At 40.0% G+C, this 25,539-nt stretch overlaps 1 long non-coding RNA gene across 5 annotated transcripts in view; it reads right to left on the bottom strand.

Annotated features, from left to right (window-relative positions):
• Positions 1-25,539, bottom strand: part of LOC137219357 (uncharacterized) — a 126,677-nt gene that overhangs the window by 100,788 nt on the left and 350 nt on the right. For 2 of the 5 annotated variants that reach the window (XR_010941077.1, XR_010941078.1), the window contains exons 2-4: positions 25,236-25,363; positions 15,115-15,184; positions 6,370-6,401 (exon numbers count right to left, since the gene is read on the bottom strand). This is a non-coding gene — a long non-coding RNA (uncharacterized lncRNA). The remainder of the gene's footprint in view (positions 1-6,369; positions 6,402-15,114; positions 15,185-25,235; positions 25,364-25,539) is intronic. The other 3 variants (XR_010941080.1, XR_010941079.1, XR_010941081.1) reach the window with 3 other exon arrangements.

Raw genomic sequence — 25,539 nt, 5'->3', positions numbered from 1 at the left:
AGCTATGTTGGGAACTGATGTAGCAGACAGAATAATGCCCCCCACCAAGATGTCCACGTCCTAATCCCCAGAACATAAAAATATGTTAGATAACATGACAAAGGGAAATTAAGGTTGCAGATGGAACTGTTACTATTCAGCTGACCTTAAGCTAGGAATTATCCAGGTATGCCCAATGTAGTCACAAGAGTCCTTAAAAGTGGAAGAGGGAGGCAGAAGAGTGAGAGTCAAGGAAGATGTGATTAAAGAAAGGTACAGATTGCTGGCTTTGAAGATGGAAGAAAGGGGCTTGAGCCAAGGAATGTGAGTAGACTCTAGAAGCTGGAAAGGGCAAAGAAACACATTTTCCCACAGAGCCTCTAGAAAGGATCAGAGTCCTGCCGACACCTTGATTTTAGCCCAGTGGGACCTGTGTTGGACTTCTAATCTACAGATCTGTAAGATAACAATACACTTGTGTTGTTTAAACAGCTAAACTTGTGGTAATTTGTTACAGCAGCAATAGAGAACCAATATACCTGAAAATATAAAATATTACTAAATGAAAAAAGCAGAATTCAGAATACAGACACACACACACAGCCCACAGCTGTTTTTAAATTCAGGTGGACAGATGAGTGCAAAAGTGGTGCTGCAGTGATTCAAGATGGACAACCTAGACCAGTGAGCAAGGGTCAGGAGACCGCCATCTGAGTCTGGCTCCACAACAGACTTGCTATATGGAGTTATAAGAACCAGTCATCTCTCTGGGCCTCAAGTGTCCTCATTCAAGTATTTACAGAACACCTGCTACTGATGAGGGTTTGGGCTAGGCTTTATGGAGTCAAAGAATGCGACCTTGTCCTTGGTCTCAAGGAGATTCCAGTCACTGCAGGAGAGAAAGGGGGTGACTAGATGCTCTCTGAGGTCTCATTCATCTTTAACTGTCTGTAATCCTTGAGTCTAAATAGAATTTAATGCTTACTACCTTTCATGGATGGGTTTTGTTAGGTTGCCTGGGTCCATAAGTTTTTTTAGATTGTAGGAAGCAGTTACGTGAAGTTAGATCACTGAAAAATGTTCTCTAAAACAGTAAAAGAAAGCACAATCTCAATGCATCTCAATTCAAAGCACCTTTGTTAAACTTTCCCTTTTTTCCAAATTAAGGTATAGGTATTGCTATTACTTTCAATTTTTTTTTTTTTTTTTTTTTTGGCGGCACTGCGCAGCTTGTGGGATCTTAGTTCCCTGACCAGGGATTAAACCCTGGCCCCCAGCAGTGAAAGCACAGAGTCCTAACCACTGGACTGCCAGTGAATTACCCAATTCCATGTCATTTTAATTCAGCGCCCCCCCCCCAAAAGAAAACCCAATGAGCACCCAGTAGCACTTAGCATTCTCCTCTCTTGGTAGTAATTATTTATAATGTCGGTGCTGCTGCCGTGTTCCTTATTTTTTTTTGGTTGGGTCTTCGTTGCTGCGTGCAGGCTTTCTCTAGTTGTGGCGAATGGAGCCTACTCCTCATTGCAGTGCGCGGGCTTCTCACTGTGGTGGCTTCTCTTGTTGCAGAGCATGGGCTCCAGGCACACGGGCTTCAGTAGTTGTGGTACGTGTGCTCAGTAGTTGTGGCTCTCGGGCTCTAGAACGCAGGCTCAGTAGTTGTGGTGCACGGGTTTAGTTGCTCTGCAGCACGTGGGATCTTCCTGGACCAAGGATCGAACCCATGTCCCCTGCATTGGCAGGTGGATTCTTTTTTTTTTTTTTTTTAACATCTTTATTGGAGTATAATTGCTTTACAATGCTGTGTTAGTTTCTGCTTTATAACAAGGTGAATTAGCTATACATATACATATAACCCCATATCTCCTCCCTCATGCGTCTCCCTCCCACCCTCCCTATCCCACTCCTCTAGGTGGTCACAAAGCAGAGCTCATCTCCCTGTGCTACGCGGCAGCTTCCCACTATCTATTTTACATTTGGTAGTATATATAAGTCTACACCACTCCCTCACTTCGTCCCAGTTTACCCTTCCCCCTCCCGACGTTCTCAAGTCCATTCTCTACATTTGCATCTTTATTCCTGTCCTGCTCCTAGGTTCTTCAGAACTTTTTTTTTTTTAAGATTCCATATATATGTGTTAGCATACGGTATTTGTTTTTCTCTTTCTGACTTACTGCACTCTGTGTGACAGACTCTAGGTCCATTCACTTCACTACAAATAACTCAATTTCGTTTCTTTTTATGGCTGAGTAATATTCCATTGTATATATGTGCCACATCTTCTTTATCCATTCATCTGTCGATGGACACTTAGGTTGCTTCCATGTCCTGGCTACTGTAAATAGAGCTGCAATGAACATTGTGGTACATGACTCTTTTTGAATTATGGTTTTCTCAGGTATATGCCCAGTAGTGGGATTGCTGCATGGTATGGTAGTTCTATTTTTAGTTTTTTAAGGAACCTCCATACTGTTCTCCATAGTGGCTGTATCAATTTACATTCCCACCAACAGGGCAAGAGGGTTCCCTTTTCTCCACACCCTCTCCAGCATTTATTGTTTGTAGATTTTTTGATGATGGCTATTCTGACTGGTGTGAGATGATATCTCATTGTAGTTTTGATTTGCATTTCTCTAATAATTAGTGATGTTGAATATCCTTTCATGTGTTTGTTGGCAATCTGTATATCTTCTTTGGAGAAGTGTCTATTTAGGTCTTCTGCCCATTTTTGGATTGGGTTGTTTGTTTTTTTGATATTGAGCTGCTGTGAGCTGCTTGTAAATTTTGGAGATTAATCCTTTGTCAGTTACTTCATTTGCAAATATTTTCTCCCATTCTGAGGGTTGTCTTTTCATCTTGTTTATGGTTTCCTTTGCTGTGCAAAAGCTTTTAAGTTTCATTAGGTACCATTTGTTTATTTTTGTTTTTATTTCCATTCCTCTAGGAGGTGGGTCAAAAAGGATCTTGCTGTGATTTATGTCATAGAGTGTTCTGCCTATGTTTTCCTAAAGAGTTTGATAGTGTCTGGCCTTAACATTTAGGTCTTTAATCCATTTTGAGTTTATTTTTGTGTATGGTGTTAGGGAGTGTTCTAATTTCATTCTTTTACATACAGATGTCCAGTTTTCCCAGCACCACTTATTGAAGAGGCTGTCTTTTCTCCATTGTATATTCTTGCCTCCTTTATCAAAAATAAGGTGACCATATGTGCATGGGTTTGGCAGGTGGATTCTTAACCAATGCGTCACAAGGGAAGTCCAGTGTTACCTATAATTTACATGTGTAGAGACAATTTTAAATGAGTACATTTTAAGACAAATTTGAGGTTCTTAAAAATAAGAGAAAAGGAATTCCCTGAAGGTCCAGTGGTTAGAACTCGGTGCTTTCACTGCCACGGACGGGTTCAATCCCTGGTCGGGGAACTAAGATCCCGTAAGCCGCAGCTGCAGCCAAAAAAAAAAAAAAAGAGAGAGAGAGAAATAACCTAAAGGGAAGGGGAAAAAAATAGGGAGGAGTGTAAAATGCAATTAATGGTAGACAGGATTAGGAAGAAAGTTGAAAGAGCATGAAAACAAAACAAAAAATATAAAAAAAAGAGGAACAGAAATGTGGTAGGAAAACAGCAGGGAGCAAAGTGAGACATCTCCTTACATCTGTCAACTTCATTTCACTTTATTCCTGCCCCTCATCCCCACACGCAGAGCCACACCCTTAGTCACAGTGCCCTTTGGCTTCTTTCTGAATTGTGCTGAGTCCTAAGGCTCAGTGGTCCTCTGATGCCCCCTGCAGGTCCTCAAGTCTAACTGCTCTTTTTTAATGTGATTTACCAGATGGTACTTAATCTTTACATAGAAACCTGGGTCCAGCAATGAGAGAGAGCAACTACAGGCTTCAACAAGTGTATGTTTCTGGGAATGATATTGAGATTATGCCTTGGAATTCCCCATATTTATGAAATGAGATATTTCACCATGATTTATATTGTCAGAAAGACCTGAGTTTGAATTCCTGCTCTATAACTTACTAACTGTGTGATCCTGGGAAAGTTCATTAATCTCCTGAAGCTATTTCTTCACCTTTAAAATGGAGATATCAAGACAGACTTATCAGTTGCTATGAGATAAAGTGAGATATTATGGGTATAAAGTGCCTCATTCAATATCTAGTACCTGGTAGCTCCTCAGTAAGTGGTAGCTTTTATTACCTCATTCCAAAGAGAAAAATACTGAAATATTACATTACGAGTTCTATATCCCTTGTCATACCAGAAACCAAGTAAATGTAAATAATAGTCTTATGTTCTTTATTCTTCCTCCCTCTCTCCTTTTGTTTTTTCGCCTATTCCTCCATGCTAAAGATGGTTGTAGTTTCTGTGGTTTGTGCTCTGAAGTGAGAAGTTCTAGAGGTAGAGCCCTTGCTACCTGCAGCTGTCAGCTCCCCTGTGAGAAAGCGCTGTCCTCCGTGTGACGCATTTTCCAGGAGGGCCCTTAGAGCTCACAGTGCTATCATCTTGCAGCCCTAGAAAGCTGGCAGAGCCTCCACCTACAGACTTTTCACACAATAGATTTCTGTGCCTTGGAACCTGCTTTCTCTGACCTTAATCCCATTGGGGGAGGACATAGGTACTGCTCTTTAGCCACTCTTCATGTGTCTGCTGCACAGCCACACTGGCAGAGCACCCAAAAGTAACAATTCAAAAGTCTATCCCCTCTGCTATTCCAGAAGATTTGATGGTGACAAGCACTGCAGTCCAGGTTTCAAGGAGAACTAGTTAGATAGGTATTCTTGGCGGTAATTTCTGAGCTAGTTTGAATCGCTAAACATACTTCATCATCCTCTAGCATATTTAGTCCTGCCATGGATATAAGAATTGTAGAAATACGAGGGGAGCATCTTACCACTCTTTTTATGGAAGAGGAAAGAGTTGCCAAGATCTCATTTTATATATCTGTTGGCTCTTTTATACCCAATTTGGAAACCAAAAAGGTTAAATAATGGAGAAATCTATCTCTGTGTGAGGCCCAGCAGACTAAATTTTGAAGTTCTTCTAAGCCCCTAATAAGACAGTGGTCATCAGTTAAAGGTATAAACTATTATTAGGTATTGAGATAAACATACCTATTAGCTTATTAAGGAAAAATAGCCTTAAAGTATATTAGGAAATAATGATGTATAAAATTTTCCTAATTACTCAAAGGATGTTTCTAATTACCAAAAATTTTATTGACCAGAAATTCAGAAGATTCAGGATGGAAGAATTAAATGTGGTATAATCGATAAAGATATGGATCACTATGTTTATACCTGACACTAATATAATATTGTAAATCAACTATGCTTCAATTTTTAAAAAGTAAATGGAAGAAATAGATAATTATCTAAATGTATTTGTGGCAGGCAGAATAGTGGGTCCTGACAGATGTCTACATCTAGTCCCCAGAACCTTGGAATATGTTACCCCACATGGCAAAATGGACTTTGCCAGATGTGACTGAGTTAGGGATCTTGAGATCCTGGATTGTCTGGTTGGGCTCAGTGTAATCACAACAGTCCTTAAGGTGTGAAAGAGGCAGGCAGAAGAGTTAAAGGAGTCGTGATAACAGAAAGAGAGGTTGCATTTATATACAATTGCTGCCTGGGGGCCCAAACCAAGGAATGCGGGAACCCTCTAGAGGCTGGAAAAGGCAAGGAAACAGACTCTCCCTCAAATCCTCCAGCCTTGCTTACATCTCGATTTTAGCCCCATGAGACCCATTTCAAAGACCCCAGAACTATAAGATAATAAATTTTTGTCACTTTAAGCCACTAAGTTTTTTTGTTTGTTCCAGCATCAATAGGAAACTTTTTTGGCTATTAAGGTTAATGTGCATTTTGGTGAGAACATATTGATCAAAATTGTCAGCAAATTCTGTGATGTTCTTTTTGTGTGTGCTCAGTGATACTATAAGGTAATTTTAAAATAAATGAAAGGGGAAAAAAATTTTAAGAAAGAAATGGAAGACAGAGTTACTATAATCTAAGTGGAAGGATTAAAACCACAAACTTTATGGAATATATAGCTGTAAGCAGTTCCACAGAGACACAAAAAGAGGGTAATAAAAATGCTATAAGGAATCTGGTGTTATGCCCAATGCATGTCTCCACAACTAGTAAGATATCACAGCTGTCAGTGGACTATTAACCATGCTTAAAGCCCACCTCTCCCCATATAGAATATCAGCCTAAAAATCCAGATTTATAGTTTCTCAAGCCTCCTAAAAAATGGCATGCACTGGAGAAAGAATATTTAATAAGCAAACAGCTCTATAACGTTGCTGTTGCTTCTCAATATCTAACAACATTTTTATGTAGGATTACCTAAAGTATATATAAGTCTCAGAACAGGCATACCTCAGAGATACTGTGGGTTTGGCTCCAGACCACTGCAATAAAGCAAATATCACAATAAAGCAAGTCACATGAGTTTTTTGGTTCATATAAAAGTTATTTTTACACTATACTGTAGTCTATTAAATGTGCAATAACATTATGTCTTAAAAAGTACATACCTTTATTTTAAAATACTTTATTGCTAAAAAATGCTAACCATCATCTGAGCCTTTAGCAAGTCATAATTGTTTTGCAATAGTAACATCAAAGATCAATGATCATAGAGCACCATAACAAATATAATAATGAAAAAGTCGGAAATATTTCAAGAATCATCAAAATGTGACACAGAGAAACAAAGCGAACAAATGCTGTTAGAAAAATGGCGCCAACAGACTTGCTCAACAGATGGTTGCCACAAACCTTCAATTTGTAAAAAAAAATAATACAATATCTGTGAAGGGCAATAAAATGAGGTATGCTTGTACATTACCCTCTGAGTTAGGCCAGATTATCAGAAAGCTGTATACATATACTATTTTGTTTTGCCTCCCCTGCTGGGTCTCTTCCATTCGCCTTGAATTTCTTTCACTGGACTTCAGTGCCATTGCTTATATTGAGAGACATTACATGGTAGAGCCCTTGAGAGACTTTTTGCTGTCTTTGAGAAAGTTATTTGCTTCATTATATATTGAATAGAATCCCCTCTATGAGAACCTCTGTATAAATCCATGTCTTAAGGTCTCAGTACCAGAAACAGGTAAGCTGCTTCTAAGCAGAGGGTGATTCTGCTTTTCAACTCTTATAGAAATATAATATACATCACATTACACAGTTGTCAAAAACCACAGAACTATACAACGTAAAGAATGAACACAAATGTAAATTATGGACTTCAGTTAAGTAACACTATTGGTTCTTCAATTATAACAAATGTACCACTAATGCAAGATGTTAATAGTAGGAGAAACTGGAGGAGAGGGAGTATATATAGGAACTCTCTGTACTTTCTGTTCAATTTTTCTATAAACCTAAAACTTCTCTAAAAAATAAAGTCTTTTTAAAATATACATACAGGAGATTCTGGGAAAATAGCGGCAGCAGTGGCAGCAGCACAGCTTTTCAATCTCTGAATCCTCACATAAAAACAGATAAGCAACTAGAAAGCAAAACTAAACCCCACGGACATTCACAGTAAAGCTTTAAAGATAAAGTATCCCCATGAACCCCTAAATGAAAGCAAGCAGGGACAAATCAACAGTCACAAAACCTGCACTGTATCAGCATGTGTGAGAAGAAGGAAGAAATGAGGCAGTGTATGATGGACCTGAGAACAGAACTCCAAAAGAGCAACAGGTACAGAAGGCACAGGTGAAACTGGGAGAGTACAAAGGGTACCCAGTAAGGACTGAGGAGGCTGGGGCAGTTTGGCCCCTATGAACTCTCAGAACTCAACTCCCAGGGTTTCCTTCTAGAACAGGGCCCCCTCCTGGAGAGAAAATGCAGGGAGTAGAATCAAAATTGAGCAGGACAAGGACAAGAGAGAGGCAAGGTCCTGATCAAAGTTCAGGAAGAACAGATCCCACAAATCTCAGAAAGCAGGCTTCATATTTTTAACATTATACCAAAACACAGAGGGGTCTTTGTGAAGTTATAAAAAGCTTTCCTGCCTCATTCTAAAAGTTCAGGAAGAATACATAAAAATCAGCAACAAAAAAGGATTTAGGTTGAATTCTCACAAAGTTGTTATGTTAAAAAAAAAAAAAAAAAGAGTAAGGAACAGAATAACATCCCTACAAACAACAGAGCATCCAGAAAGACATACCCACAAAACAGACCAAAGTGGTAACCTATTATTTCAAAATGAGCTGCAAGACATTAAGAATATGATATAAATCTTAGGTGCAGCTCAGTGGGTTTATACAAATGGATATACCCATGTAACCACGGCTCATTTCAAGAAGTGGAACATTACCAGCATCCTTGTGGATCCCCTTGTGCCCCCTCCTTATCAACAATGGTGTTATCTCCCCAAAGGTAAAACCATCTTGAGTTCTATCATTTTAGTTTTGCCTGTTTTCAAAGGTTGTATAAATGAAACTTAAAAATACCCTTGCGTGCCTAGCTTTTTTCTCTCAATATTATGAGATTGACCAGGCTGTTGGGTCTATTCTTCCTCATTGCAGTAAAGACACTGTATGCGTTTACCACAACTTTTCCGGTCTACTGCTGGTCAATATTTGGGTTGCTCCCACTACAGTGCTATTATAAAAGAAGCTACTATGGACATTCTTTTCCTTGTCTCTTTCAGTCACTTCTGTTAGGTATATACCGTAGGAATAGAACTGCTGGGTCATAGGGAGTGTATATGTTCAGCCTTAGTAAATACAGCCAAAGTTTTCCAAAGTGGTTTTGTCAATTTAAACTCTTACTAGCTGAGCATGAGGATTCCAGTTTCTCCACTTCCTTATCAAAATTTGGTATTGTCAGGGTTTTTTTAGCAGCTATTCTATTTTCTAGCAGCTATTCTATTTTTTAGCAGCTATTCTATTCTACACACACCTATTCTGATAGGTGTGTACCTGTTAATTTGCATTTCCTTGATGGCTAAGAAAGATGAGTACCCTTTTATTTGCTTACTAATCATTTGGATATCCTCTTTTTTGATGTGCCTGGTCAAGTCTTATGTATTTGTGTTGTTAGACTTTTCCTTATTGGTGTGTAGGAGTTCTTTATACTTAAAGTCCTTCATCAGATGTGTGTTTTTGCAAATATCTTCTCCCATTCTGAGGCTTGCCTTTTCATAATTACTGGTATCTTTCAATTAATAAGAATTCTTAACTATAATGAAGTTCAATTTATCAATATATTTCCTTTATGGTTAGCAATCTTTGTATTTTGTTAAGATATTGCCTCTACAGTCATGAAGATCTTCCATGTTATCTTCCAGAAGCTTTACTATTGTACCTTTCATGTTTACATATACAATCCATCTGGAACTGATTTTTGTGCATGCAATATAATAGGGTCAAGGCTCATTTTTTTTCCATCAGCCATCCAATGGATCCAGCACCATTTGTTAAAAAGACCACATTTTCTCTGCCAAATCGCAATGACACCTTCATTGTAAATCAGGTGTCCACATATGTGTAGGTCTGTGTCTATGCACTCTATTCTATTGCATGGGTCTTTTCGTCTATCTCAAACCTAATACATCCAAAACTGAATTCCTGATCTTCTTCCCTAAACCTGTTCCTTACTGTCTGCCCCGTCTCAACTGCGGACAATTCCACACTTCCAGTTGCTTAGGCCAAAATCCTTGGTATCATCCTGACTTGTTTCTTTCTCTCACATTCCACTTGTAATTCATCAGCAGATCCTGTTGCCTTTACCTTCAATTACATCTGGAATAACTACTTCTATCACTCCCACCCTGGTCCAAGCCAACATCCTCCCTCATCTAGACTACTGCAATAACTTCCTGACTGGTCTCCCTGATTAGTGGTAACTGATTGGATGTAAGGTATGGGAGAGAAGGAGGAGTCAGATGCCGTCCAGGTTCCTGGGCTTGGATGGTAGAAACTGCTTTCCAAAGTGGGATAGGAAAGAAATTGGCTTGGGGGTTGAGGGAAGAAAGTCACCCCTTCAGTCTCTTCTCTACCTAACAGCCAAGGTAACACTGTTGTTAGCTCGTGTAAGTCAGATCATGTCCCTGCTCTACTCAAAACCCTCCAGTGGTGCCCCATCTCATTCAGAGTAAGAGCCAAAATCCTTACAATGACCAACAAAGCTCTACATAATTTGGCCTTCACTAGCTCTTTCCATACACTCCACTCCCTTTGATGTAGACACAGTAGCCTTTTTGATATGCCTTGAAAAATCAGGCATATGCCCACCTTGGGCCTTTGCATTTGTCATCTTCCCAAATACAAAAATGGCTAGCTCCCCCATTTCCATCAAGTCTTTGTTAAAAATGTCATCTTTTCAGGGAGGCCTTACCCTGACTGCCCTATTTAATTGTAACCCAATCCCCAATTCTAGTACTCCTTATCAGCTTTTCCTGCTTTAATCTTTTTCCTTAGTTCTGATCATCTTCTAACTCTGAACTCAACAAAAGCAATGTTGAGAAAGACCAGGCCAGATTCTACAATGAGAACATACAGCAGAACCTTCTACGGAATGCATCATAACATCCATAAATGACTTTTTTTTTCAATATATTTATTTATTTATTTTTGGCTGAGTTGGGTCTTTGTTGCTGTGCACGGGCTTTCTCTAGTTGCGGCGAGTGGGGGCTACTCTTCGTTGTGGTGTGTGGGCTTCTCATTGTTGGCTTCACAATGGGTGAAGCCACCCACTGTGGTGGCTTCTCTTGTTGCGGAGCACGGGCTCTAGGCATGTGGGCTTCAGTAGTTGTGGCTCACAGGCTCTAAAGAGCAGGCTCAGTAGTTGTGGCGCAGGGGCTTAGGTGCTCCGTAGCATGTGGGATCCTCCCGGACCAGGGATCGAACCCGTGTTCCCTGCATTGGCAGGCAGATTCTTAACCACTGAGCCACCAAGGAAGCCCCCATAAATGACTTTTTAAAAATATTTGTATATTTTGTTGACTGCTCTATCCCTAGCACTGAGAAGAGAACCTGATATACAGTAAATGTTCAATAAACACTTTATTGAATAAACTCAATGAATGAATGAATGAATCAAGCACATCTTAAAGACTGCCAACATTTAAGGTTTTAATGAAAGAGGATGAACTTTCAAAGGAGACAGAAGGAACAGCCAGAGATAGAAAAAGAACTAAGAGAGTCTAATACCCCAGACATAAAGGGAATTTCCTGAGTGAGAGTGTCTTTTCTTATTCATAACAAGCCCTTTTCAACCATACCTGAATTTATACTAATGAAGTTACTCAGGGCAGAGCCCTAGATTATCTTCAGGATTGGGGAACCAACCATGTGATCAGAGGCTTGGAACTTTCAGTCCACCCCCTGACCTCTGGAGAGGGGAGAGGTATTAGAGATTGAATTCAATCACCAGTGACCAATGAGTAAATCAATTGTGCCTACGTAATGAAACCTCAGTAAAAACTCTGACAAGGTTTGGGGGAGAGTCCAAGTTGGTGAACTTGATGTGCTAGGAGGGTAGTATGCTGAGAGGGCATGGAAGCTCTGCACCAATGCCCCTCCACCCTCTCACCTCTACCCTAGAACTTGCATTTGGCTGTCCCTGAGTTATATATCCTTTATAATAAAATTGTTATGGAAACTATATGCTTTCTTGAGTTCTGTGAATTATTGAATTGGGGTGGGGGGTACAGGGAGAGGGACATGAGAATCCCTGAATTTATAGTCAGCCAGGCAGAAGTGGCAGTAACCTGGGCACCCCATTTGCAACGGGCATCTGAAGTGGAGCAGTCTTGTGAGACTGAGCCCTGAATCCAGGGTCTGTACTGACTCCAGATAGTTGGAGTCATAATTGAATTAAATTACAGAGGACTTCCCTGGTGGCGCAGTGGTTGAGAGTCCGCCTGCCGATGCAGGGGACACGGGTTCGTGCCCCGGTCCAGGAAGATCCCACATGCTGCGGAGCGGCTGGGCCCGTGAGCCATGGCTGCTGAGCCTGCACATCCGGAGCCTGTGCTCCGCAACGGGAAAGGCCACAACAGTGAGAGGCCCGCGTACCACAAAAAAATAAATTTAAAAAAAAATTATAGAACACCCAGTCGGTATTGGAAAATTGGAGAATTGGTCATTGTTTCAAAAAACCAAACATTCAGTCAGGAAGGGACAGAGTCTGATTTGAACCCAAATTTTGTTCCACAATGTAGTTAAAGAATAACTAAGGCTGCCAGATCATGCCACATGAAAAGAAAAGAGGGCAGAGGACAGATGTCACAAAATTCAATAAGAAAGTATATAATTCCACAAAGAAGCAAATTTCCAGAGACACAGGAATTAAACTTGGATGAGTTGATGCTGAGGAAACCAAGAGAAAAGGAAGTTTAAAGGAAAGTAATCAATACTATTAAATGCTGTGAAGAGATTAAATAAGACAAGGCTTGACAAATATCTACTAAATTTAGTAGTTGTGGATGACAATTCAAACAGTACCTGGGGCTTGAACATAAAGAGTTGAAAAATGTGTTTGTTTTTTCTTCTTGAAAACTTCGGCCATGGTAGAAAGAGAAGGGATAGCAATGGGTTAGTAGTATAGGAGTGAGGGTTTCTACTATAATTATTGATTGTTGTTTTGGGTGAAAGAGCCTTGAACAGGTTTAAACAGAAATGGGCCAGAAGTGGAGAGTGCTTAATGGTAGATGCCAGGCCCACAGCTGAAGAGTCTGGTCAAAAAGCAGGCTGACAAGTTTTTACTTTTATTTTTATAACTTCTGTGTTGTTAAATTTTCTCAGCATGTACAACTGATATTTTCTCTGTATTTAATTAAAAAAAAAAACAAAGAAAGATCCTTATTTCAAAAAACAAACAATCCTTTCTTCACCCCTGGCTGCTGCCCTCTCCCTTCCTCAGTCATTCTATTCCTGTTTGTATGAATTTGTCCACATGCCACTCATCCCTCTGCAACCTCCAGTCTGGCCTCCAGCCTCACTTCACATTATCAGCATTTGTTCAGGTCGCTAATATGTTCTGTGTCATTAAATCAAAAGACATTTTCAGGTCTCTCTCTCAAATTCCTGACTTTTCTATTTGCACACTGGACATCTCCATAGGTATCTCTAAAACAGAGCTCACCTTTCTTCCCTCTGCCCCCAAACACTTCTTTTCCCACTTCAAAGAGTACCTTCCACCATCCCCCATCCAAGCTCAGAAACCGAGTGACACCCTGACTCCTCCTCTCTCCATGCTCCAGGTCTCATCCATTACCAAATCCCTTCATTCCCACCCACCCCCACGAGTCTAAAGTATATTCCTGATTCCAATACAATTTTAATAGTCTTCATCATGATCTTTCTGAAATATCGATCAGATAATGACCCTCAGAGGACATAACAGTCCTCCTTGGCTCCCGCTGCCCAGAGTAAACCCCCAGCATATTAGTATGGGTGGTAATGATCCTTCAGGATCTTGAAGGCCCCACCTGCTTCTCCAGCCTCATCTCTCCCTACACCCCTGTTCTAACAATGCCCAAACCTCACAGAAACTGTTGGTAGTTCCCTGAATTTGAGTGACCCCCATGCTGTCCTCTGGCATGGAGGATGATGCCTGGACACCCAGCACGTGCAATGTCCTGTTCTCTCCTACCTCAGTTCTGGGCCAACTCCCATCTGCCCCTCAAGACTTAACTCAGACTTCACCTGCTCAGGGATTTAGTACCTCATACAGAGACAGTGTTACTGTTAATCTATTGTAGCTTTCCTTTCCAAGACTCTTAAGGCATTTGGGTTAGTGTCTAATCCTAAATGGTTTTATACAAAAGTAAAGAAAGTATGGCCTATAGTAATGCCACAACTACAGAAGTGGATTTGTTTCTTTATGTACATGTTGGTGCCTTAAAATTTGTATTGGGCATTTGTAAGTATTTATAAATGGTGCTTTTTATTACTCATGGCATACCAAGGCGAAAATAAGCTTTGTTAAACAGAATTCTGTAAAGAATGCTTCTTATCCAGTACAACAGACGCCACTCATTATCAGAATCTTTATCTAACAGCTTGGATCAGCCAATCCAGGTGTCTCTACATAACAAATCTTACGGGAGTCTTTAACTCTGAATTCAATGAAAGTAATGTTGAAAAAGACTGATCCAGCACTCTGTAATGAGAACGATATAGTAGATCCTTCTTAGGAATGCATTATAACATCCATGAAACCCTACATTTGATGATAGCACTGGACCATGTAATTTTCTCCAGGGGTTTTATCTGTAAAATAGGGATAATAATGGTTCTTTTACACAATTATCCAGATGATTAACTAAAGAGAACTTTGAACTGGAGGTAAAAAGTTGGGAGCATCAGCATATGGATGGTGTTTAAATTGAGAATTGATGAGATAACCTAAAGAGAGAGGGTTCAGAGAGAAAAATAAAAAGCCCCAGCCCTCTTTCCAAATGTTTCCGATTCATTTTTTCATTCAACAACTATTTTCTGAGTGCCCATGATCAGTCAGTTACTGTACTAGACACTACGGATGCAGGGGTGAGCCAAAGAGACACAGAGAAAGCTTATAGTCTCCTGAGAGAGGCAGAGAAATATATATTTAACTACAAACTATAATAAGTGCTTTAAAGGAAAAGTTCCAGCCATTATGGAAGAATTTAATGAGGACCTAATCATATTAAATAAAATATTATATGTAAAGCACTTAGTATAGTGTCTGACACACAGTAAACCCTCTAGCCAAGGAAGGCCTCACTAAGAAAGTGACAATTATGCTGACAGCAAAGGATTAGTTGGAGTTGGCTACGTAGAAAATGGAGTGAAAGAGCACTGCCAGCTGAAGAACACACAAGAAGGCCCTGAGGCAGGAAAGAGCTTGGGATGTTCCCAGAGCTGAAAGGGGACTTGTATGGCTACAGCACATGATAGTTAGGAAATGATAACACCTTCTACCTGGCCACCCAAGGTAGAAATCTCCCTTTCCCCCAAGTGATGAAAATCATTTTAAGAAACCACACAACAACTCTAGATACTACACCAAAATAGTAATGATGCAAATGAATTGTATCTGCCTGAAAATTAGCCTGCAGTCTGCTTTCCAACTTCCCCTTTCACAGCCACCCTTCTCCCACTATGTTCCCTCACCTACCCAGCATCTCACTTTGGTGCATTGTCCCGGGGATAAGAAGTCAAGAATAAGTCCTTCCTGAGGAAGAGTCCTGTGATAACAAATCAGAGAGAAATTCAGCAAGAAATATTATACAAGGCAGCATCTTACTGTCATCCAGGCTACGTATAAATGCAAGGTTCCGAATTTAATTTAAAATTCAAAAGTGAAATGGTTATCAGAGGGATACATATTAACACCATTATTTGAACTGAAAAATTACAGACCTCTTTCTAATAGAAAGATTGATTTCACTGACTGATTTTCCAGTGAGGATTGATTTTGCCAATTAGTTCATATGGCAAACATTTTCCAAAACTTAAATGAGCTAAATATGCAGCCATAAGATTTTGACAAAAATATATTTAAAGTACATATTCACTATACAATACACAAAAATTATAAACCTTATAACTAAGTTTATGAGAAAAAATTTAAATATCAATTTTAAGATGTATGAGAATACATAATTTTTTAAAATTATTTTCAGGTTATTCTAGCAAAAAAACAAAATGGTGAAGACCACTGGCTTACAGGGTTAACTCAAGTGTCCGCTAACTGAATGGGGTATAGGAATGTGAAACAAGGAGAGGTCAAGGGTGATCCCTAGATTTATAACCAGGAAATACAAATTTGAGATTAACTCACAATTCATGTACGTTCACATTGAGAGTTGACAACAGTGCAAATAACTCCTGATGAGGGTAGCTGACTCTGTCTTGTGTATTTGCAATAATTTGCAATTATTACCTTGTGAATTTATATTTGTATTAACAAATCCATTTTAGCATATGTGATTGCATTTATGTATTTGCTCTTTGAATTCTACTTTAAAATAGTTGTACATCTCATTGGTCCCCTCATAACATAATAAGTATAATAATTTTAAAAATTCATGTATGTTCATGGTTCATTAACGTACCTCTTAAATTTTTTCCATTATACTTCATTATTTATTTTTTTTTTTTTTGGCCGAGCCCTGTGGCTTGCGGGATCTTAGTTCCCCAACCAGGGATTGAACCTGGGGTCCCCGGCAGTGAGAGCGCTGAGTCCTAACCAATGGATCACCACTGGTTCTCTACTTTATTAAATTTTAGAGGAGATGGTATATTACGGTGTAGCGGTGGAAAACTTTTCCCTTCTTCCTTTCTGGCTGGTCTAATAATTAAATTGACGTAAAGCAGATTAACAGAAGAAAAACAAATTTCATGCATATCGGAGGCCCAAAGATACTCAGGCAATTGAGGTTTACATGCCACCCTCAGCTAAGAAGAAGGGGTAAGGGTCTGGGGCTTCAAACGGGAGGAAGGCAATTCACAGGAGGATGAGAAGAGCAAATGTTTGGTGAGCAAATATTTGATAAACAAATGTTTGCCATACCACATAGCTAAGTCTCTCTGATAAAAAGTTATCTTTGGTATTAGCTCTTTTCCTGCTGTCAATCTAAATTCTTTTAGGCAGTTAAGGGGAAGGTAAACAGCTCTTCCAAAGTCTGTTGGGCCTTGTTTGTCATCAACTTAAAATCCACATGCCAAAGTGGTATATTTTGGGGTCACATATTCTGCTCCCCCTCAATGGTAATATTGGAAATATTGGAGATTTGTGAAGGTCTTGAAACTTAACTCTCAAGAATATCTAAGGTCCACTATAGTTTATATGTTCACGTTCATTCTGACTTCTGTTTTATAAAGAGGTCTAAGTTTGCAGTTTTTAAAAAAGTAATGTAAAAGTTTACCGGGGGTGGGGGGGAAGTTTACCAGGAAATAAGGCACCCAGTTTAAGGTTAAAAATTAAAGGACCAACTTGTAGTCCAAGATGCAGTAACAAGGACTGGATTTACCCTCTCACCTTAAAGAACACTGACCCTACCCCACTCCCCACAAAAAACACCACCACCACACAAAATATATGAAACAACAATTTTCAAGATACTGGACAGCAGCCAATGAAGGACAGTGATCCCTGAGAGACTGGAAACAAATGAGGAGAGAGCCCTACGATTTAACTTAAGAGGGTTTCCAGGCTGCCACACAGGGGAGGGGAACTCAGGTGAACCTGTTGGACTCCTGAGTTGAGGAAGTGCAGCTCAGAGTATGGGGAACCCAAGGTGGCTAGTGTTTGTGGGACAGAGTGCTAGAGAGGACAGACCTGTACAGAGAAAGAACTCCGGAGATCTGCAGAGTGTATTCAGAATATTGATTGGTGCCTTTGTGTGAGGAAACTATCCCACAGATGCTGAGGAGAGAACTATTGAAAGAATGAAAGTAAACAGTGCCCAGCACTCGCAGAGGGCCAGGAAGAGAGCCTGTTCCCAACAGCTTAGACTGGAAAACATCATGTTTCATAGGGCATTGGATAGAGTATCAAAAAGGTCTTTCTTCAGTAGTGGGAAATCATTAACCCTTGACTAATGGTTCTCAGCCAGGGGTAATTTTGCTTCCCCAGCCCCCAACCAGGGGACAATGTCTGTAACATCTGGAGACATTTTTGATTTGTCAGGACTAGAGGCAAGGTGCTACTAGCATCCAGTGGGGAGGCCAAGGATGCTACTAAACATCTTGCAGTGGACAGGACAACAAAGTATTATCTGGTCCAAAATGTCAACAGTGCTGAGGTTGAGAAACCTTGCCGCAGACTCAGCGCTGCTCTGGTCCTTCCTAACAAATCTTAAAAGCAAGACTCAAAAGGATCACACTGTTTCCCAGTAAATTAACTGCATCCCAGAGCAAAGCTCAAGATTTACAGGAATACAAAACTATTTGGCACCTGACAGGGTAAAATTCACAATGTCTGGCATTCAGTTCTTCCTCATCTAAATAAAGATCACCAGGCTTGCAGAGGTGCAGGAAAATACAACCCATATTGAGGAGAAAAATCAGCCAGTCGAAACCAACCCAGAACTGACACAGACATTAGAAGTGGCATAAAATGACATTAAAACAGTTATTATACCTGTATTCTATAAGTTCAACAGGTTAAGTAGGGATATGGCAGATATAAAAAAAGACCCAAATCAAACTTTTAGAGATAAAAGTACAATGTCTTAGATGAAGAATACACTGGATGGGATTTAACAGCAGATTACATATTTCAGAAGAAAAGATTCGTTAACGTGAAGGTATAGCAATATAAACTATCCAAAATGAAACACAGAAAATAGAATCTTTTTAATGAAACTTAAAAAGAAAGAAAAGAGCAACAGTGAGCTGTGAGACAATGTTATGTGGCCTAACATACAAGTATTTGGAGTCCCTAAAAGAAAGGGGAGAGAGAAGAGAACTGAAAATAAAGTTGAAGAAATAATAGCCAAAAATTTCCCAAATTTGATGAAAACTATTAATCCACAGATCCAAGAATCCCAATGAGCCCCAAACACAAGAAATATGAAAAAAAAAAAAAACCATCAAGGCACATCATAACCAAATTGTTTTAAAAAAAAACAGTGATAAAGAGAAAATCTTAGAAGCATCCAAAGAAAAAAGACATCTGACATATAGACAAAAATAAAGATGACATCAGATCTCTCATCAGAAATAATGCAAGCGAGGGCTTCCCTGGTGGCGCAGTGGTTAAGAATCCGCCTACCAATGCAGGGGACACAGGTTCAAGCCCTGGTCCGGGAAGATCTCACATGCCGCAGAGCAACTAAGCCCATAAGCCACAACTACTGAGCCTGCGCTCTAGAGCCTGTGAGCCACAACTACTGAGCCCAAGCACCACAACTACTGAAGCCCGCGCGCCTAGAGCCCATGCTCTGCAACAAGAGAAGCCACCCAATGAGAAGCCTGCGCACCGCAACAAAGAGTAGCCCCCGCTCGCCACAACTAGAGAAAGCCTGCGCACAGCAACAAAGACCCAACACAGCCAAAAATAAAAATAATAAATAAATTAATTTTTTAAAAAAGAAAGAAAGAATGCAAGTGAGAATATAGTAGAGCAGTATCTTTAAAATACTGACAGGAAAAAAAACTGTCAACATAGAATTCTATACTCAACAAAAATCTTTCAAAAGTGACAGTAAAATAAAGATATATTCAAACACATGAAAGCTGAAAGAACTCATTACCACACTACCCACTAGAAGAACCCCATACCACACACACAGACACACAGTACAAAAAATAAAGGAAGTTCTCAAGCAGAAGAAAATGATACCAGATGGAAATTCTGGATCTCCACAAATGAATGAAGAGCACCGGAAATTAAAACTACATGGTTAAATGAATAAGATTTTTTTTCTTATTATTTAAAATTCTTTAAAAGACAAATGGCTGCATAAACAAAAATAATAGCAATGTACTGTGAGGGTTTTAACATTTACAAATGTAAAATACATGACAAAAAGAGCATAAAGGCCAGAAGAGAAGAAATTACACTATTGCAAGGTTCTTACAGTAGGAATAGCCCTCCATCTATCAAAGAAAATGAATGCATGGTTAAAAGCCTTCCCACAAAGTAAACTCCATGCCCAGGTGGCTTTATTAGTGAATTATATCAAACATTTATGAAAAAAGTGCCGATTCTACACAAACTCTTCCAAAAAACTGAAGAGGATAATACTTCCCAATTCACTCTATAAGTCCAGCATTACTTTAATATCACAACCAGAAAAAGATATTACAAGGAAAGAAAAGTACAGACCAATAACCCTCATGTGGCTTATCTGGGGAAAGCAAGGTTAGTTTTACATTCAAAGTCAATCAGAGTAATTCACAATATTAAACAAATTTAAAAAGAAAAACGACATGATCATCTTAATAGATGCAGAAAAAGCATTTGATTAAATCCAACGTCCACTCCTAATAAAAACTCTCAGTAAATGAGGAATAGGAAGGATTTCTCCATGTGTTAATGAGCATCTATCAATACAACAAACGTATAGCTAACATCATACTTAATGATGAAAGACTGAATACTTTCCCCCTGAGATCAGCAACAAGGCAAGCATATCTGCTTTCATCACTACTATTCAACACTGTACATGAGGTTCTAGCCAGTGCAATAGGCAAAAGAAAAAAGCTGTCCAGAGAGTAAAGGAAGAAGTAAAACTCAGATAACATGATCATCTATGTAGAAAATCTAAGGAATCTATTAAAAGTTGCAGATAAAATGTTTGTCCATGTAGAAAATCTAAGAAATCTAATCAAAAGTTACTAGAACTATCTGCACGGCTAGAGCCCATGCTCTGCAACAAGAAGCCCGTGCACCAAAAAGAAGAGTAGCCCCCGCTCGCCGCAACCAGAGAAAAGCCCCCACACAGCAACAAAGACCCAGCGCAGCCAAAAATAAAATAAATTTATATAAAAAAATTTTTAAAAACAAAACTTACTAGAACTAGTAAATGAGTTTAGCAAGTTTACAGATATAAGATCAATATATTAAAAAGTAACTGTATTTCCATATATGAGCAATAAACAATCAGGGATTGAAATTTTAAATGTTATTTACAATAGCACCAATACATATGAAATACCTAAAGATAAATATTACAAAAGATGTACAAGACCTGTATTACAAATTATAGCTGAGGGAAATCACAAAAGATTTAAATAAATGGAGATATACAACCTGTTTATGAGAAGTTTTGTTGATGAGTATAACTTGCTCATGAGAAGACTCAATATGCTAAGATGTCAATTCAAATCCCCAACAGGTTTTTTGTAGGTATTGACAAACTTATTTTAAAATTTATATGGAGGGCTTCCCTGGTGGTGCAGTGGTTAGGAATCTGCCTGTCAATGCAGGGAACACGGGTTTGATCCCTGGTCCGGGAGGATCCCACATTCTGCAAAGCAACTAAGCCCATGTGCCACAATTGCTGACCCTGTGCTCTAGAGCCCGTAAGCCACAACAACTGAAGCCAGCGAGCCACACCTACTGAAGCCCATGCACCTGGAGCCCGTGCTCCACAACAAGAGAAGCCACCACAGTGAGAAGCCCACACGCAGCAACGAAGACCCAATGCAGACAAAAATAAGTAAATAATTTTAAAAAATTCATATGGAACTGCAAAATATCTAGAATAGCCAAAACAACTTTGAAAAAGAAGAACAAAGTTGAAAATAATTTCAAGACTCGTCACAAAGCTACAAGAATCAAGACAGTATGGTATTGGTGGGACTTCCCTGGTGGTGCAGTGGTTAAGAATCCACCTGCCAATGCAGGGGACACGGGTTTGAGCCCTGGTGCGGGAAGATCCCACATGCCATGGAGCAACTAAGCCCGCGCACCACAACTATGGAGCCTGTACTCTAGAGCCCACGAGCCACAACTACTGAGCCCACATGCTGCAACTACTGAAGCCCGTGTGCCTAGAGGCTGTGCTCTTCAACAAGAGAAGCCACCACAATGAGAAGCCCATGCACCACAACGAAGAGTAGCCCCTGCTTGACGCAACTAAAGAAAGCCCACGTGCAGGAATGAAGACCTAATGCAGCCAAAAATAAATAAATAAAATTTTTAAAAAATCTACAAACAATAAATGCTGGAGAGGGTGTGGAGAAAAGGGAACCCTCTTGCACTGTTGGTGGGAATGTAAATTGATACAGCCACTATGGAGAACAGTACAGAGGTTCCTTAAAAAACTAAAAATAGAACTACCATACGACCCAGCAATCCTCCTACTGGGCACATAGCCTGAGAAAACCATAACTCAAAAAGAGTCATGGGGCTTCCCTGGTGGCGCAGTGGTTGAGAGTCCGCCTGCCAATGCAGGGGACACGGGTTCGTGCCCCGGTCCGGGAAGATCCCACATACCGCTGAGTGGCTGGGCCCGTGAGCCATGGCCACTGGGCCTGCGCGTCTGGAGCCTATGCTCCACAAGGGGAGAGGCCACAATAGTGAGAGGCCCATGTACCGCAAAAAAAAAAAGTCGTGTACCACAATGTTCACTGCAGTACTATTTACAATAGCCAGTACATGGAAGCAACCTAAGTGTTCATCGATAGATGAATGGATAAAGAAGATGTAGCACATATATACAATGGAATATTACTCAGCCATAAAAAGAAACGAAATTGAGTTATTTGTAGTGAGGTGGATGGACCTAGAGTCTGTTGTACAGAGTGCAGTAAGTCAGAAAGAGAAAAACAAATACCGTATGCTAACACATATATATGGAATCTAAAATATATATATATGGTTCTGAAGAACCTAGGAGCAGGACAGGAATAAAGACTCAGACATAGCAAGTGGACTTGAGGACACGAGGAGGGGGAAGGGTAAGCTGGGATGAAGTAAGAGAGTGGCATGGACATACATACACTACCAAATGTAAAACAGCTAGCTAGTGGGAAGCAGCCACATAGCACAGGGAGATCAGCTCTGTGCTTTGTGACCACCTAGAGTGGTGGGATAGGGAGGGTGGGAGGGAAATGCAAGAGGGAGGGGATATGGGGATATATGTATATTTATAGCTGATTCACTTTGTTATAAAGCAGAAACTAACACAACATTGTAAAGCAATCATACTCCAATCAAGGTTTTAAAAAAGAGTATATACTATATGATTCTATTTAAAACGTGAGAAATTGTAAACTATAAGTGATGGAAAGCTGACCAGGGACTTCTCTGGTGGCACAGTGGTTAAGAATCTGCCTGCCAATGCAGGGGACACGGGTTTGAGCCCTGGTCTGGGAAGATCCCACATGCCTCAAAGCAACTAAGCCCGTGCGCCACAACTACTGAGCCTGCGCTCTAGAGCCCGCAAGCCACAACTACGGAGCCTGCGTGCCACAACCGCTGAAGCCCGCCTGCCTAGAGCCCGTGGTCTGCAACAAGAGAGGCCACCGCAATGAGAAGCCTGCACACCACAACGAAGAGTAGCCCCCGCTCACAGCAACTAGAGAAAGCCCGCGCACAGCAACGAAGACCCAACACAGCCAAAAACAAATAAAATAAAATAAATAAATTTATTTTTAAAAAAAGAAAGAAAGCAGACCAGTGTTTGCCTTGAGGGTAGGAGGCATGAGGAAACTTGTGGGTGACAGGCTCATTATCTTGATTGTAGTGATGTTTTCATAGGTGTCTACATGTAGCAAAATTCACCAACTTGTACACTTTAAATACATGCAGTTTATTATATGCCCCCATTAAACCTCTATAAAGCTGTTTACAGTATGAAAGGAGAATGGTGAAAAACACAAGTTTCACACAGTGGGCTTATTTCATTAAAGCACAGTTTTATCAAAAACAAGGATGAAAATTTACTCTTTGCGTAAGCCACACAAATATCCAAGAAAAACTTCCATTTCCAAGACTACCAATCCTATTCCTAGACCGTCATCTGCCCCATCTCCTTCCAAACTCGGCCAGACATTTCATGTGTTGTCAACATGAATACCTCTGATAAATACCTGGTGAGGAAGCCAGGTCAGAGTGTGGGTGACGGATCCAAATGCACTGCCACTACCTGACAAGTTTGAAAGTTATACTGAGTGAAATTGACCTAGAAGAGCTGTTGGTACATTTACAATCTTAGCAGGGCTGGAGTCTATTTATGGGTTTTGATGGACTCTAACTACATTGTAATTTGTACGTATATACAATTTTAAGTTATCTGTATAACCTATCTTCTTATTCACTAACAGAAGTCATCCTGATTTATGGGTTTGTTTTATAATGTGCCTCTATCTGCATGCACCACATGGAAAGACAATAAACACAAAAAATACTTCGGGCTCTTGCTGCTAAACAAGTATTGAAGCAATGTGTGTGAGTTATTAAAAGAAGTACTACAATTAACAAGACAATTTGGCACTGTCCACGCCGTCAGGAAACTGGAATACTATACTGAAAAGGAGACAACTTCTCTTAGAGATAGAGGGTATGGTACGTGTGTTGGGGGAAGGGGGGCCATGAGATAGTCTCCTAAAATTACAGAATATCAACAGCCACCCCTTATGCCAAATCATCTTCAGTTTGAGTCGTTCTTACACGCCTTAACTCTCAAATTCCCTCTACCTCAGAATGCTATACCCTTACTCCCAGTTAATATGGTGGGTTTAAAATACACCGGGCATTCTTTCCTACTGACAAACTGATGGAGAATTTCATGTAATCAAGGAAAATATCTGATACTAATTGCTCACACACAAAAAAAAAAGTAGAAGGGGACTCTCTGAACTTAGACCCAAGCCCAAGGCCAAGTTTATTTATCTCTGATAAATCTCTCCTGATACTAATCCCTCCAGTCCCACCTTTATTATGTGAGTAGTTATACAGCTGTGTTGGTGGGAAAACACTGTGTAATGATGTGCTGGGGGTAAGCAATTCTCGTAACCCGTTATTCTAGTAACCATTAAGAGTCTTAAAACTTCACCTCGGGATGGACTAAGACTGTGGTATATTGGTAAATATTTAATAAGGTAAGAAAGGAAGGCCCTCATTTGCAGTATCTAAGTGAATACTCCCAGTCAGTCAATTTTAAGCTACCACTGTGATGTGACTAAATGCGATGTTGGGAAGATGTGTGCCTAGTATTCCCCCCATACAAATGAGATAAAAATAAATAACCTCAAGAGCACATACAATAGTAAAATGTAGTAAAAATAATTAGGTAGTTACAGTTTTTAGTATCTAATACTGTCACCGGCCAAGCCCATTAACAATTCCCGGGAAATAAAAATAGAATCTGGGTAATAAGACAAAGTTTAACCTTTTTATTTTTCTTTGTGCTTAGTCCAGTTTCACTTGCTCACAGGGTGCTGCATGCAGAGATCTCACACCAGGCCCTTCAGACCAGAGTTCTTAGTGTGAAAAGGCTGGGCCTGGCACCTCAGCTCTGGGCCCCTGTCCAGAAGTGCTGCACAGGCCCCTGCAATCCAAAAGAACCCTATAAAGCAGCCCCAGCCAAACGCCTTTGGGGAACAGCACGTACTTGAGAGCTTGAACTCCCACCTCTTCATTCTTTGACTTCCTTTGCGTTTGAACCAAACTTGGTCTCCTACTGGCTCCAAGATACCGGTCAGAAGGACACTTGCTGTGGACTGACTGGGGAGTGTCATTACAATACCTTCATTTTTTTAATATTACTTAATTGTAAGTTTATATCATTTAAATTTTAGTAATGGCAGTGTTTAAGGATTGGCTAGCCGAATACTTACAATTTTAACGAGACTGCTCAAGTCACCTTCAACACACCACTGGCCTGGGGGTACTTTCTTTCTGAGGTGAATACAAGGTAACTTCAAGTAACTTCTAACTTCGGTGACTCCTACTGAAAGAGAAGATCCTGGCAACAAGTAAAACTTGATATATTCTTTTTAATACAACAATGAAGAAACAAGGGCCCAGGTACAATTAAAGAGCGTACAAGGTGTTAGGTGGTGGAGTGGGACTTGGAGCTCAGATATGTCTCCAAAGCTAAGAGATGAATACATCCGTCAGGTGTTGCTACAATTTCTAGTT

Source organism: Pseudorca crassidens, chromosome 2 (genome assembly GCF_039906515.1).
Source record: "Pseudorca crassidens isolate mPseCra1 chromosome 2, mPseCra1.hap1, whole genome shotgun sequence".
NCBI classification, from domain to species: Eukaryota; Metazoa; Chordata; class Mammalia; order Artiodactyla; family Delphinidae; genus Pseudorca; species Pseudorca crassidens.
This window is presented reverse-complemented; position numbering and strand designations above follow the sequence as displayed.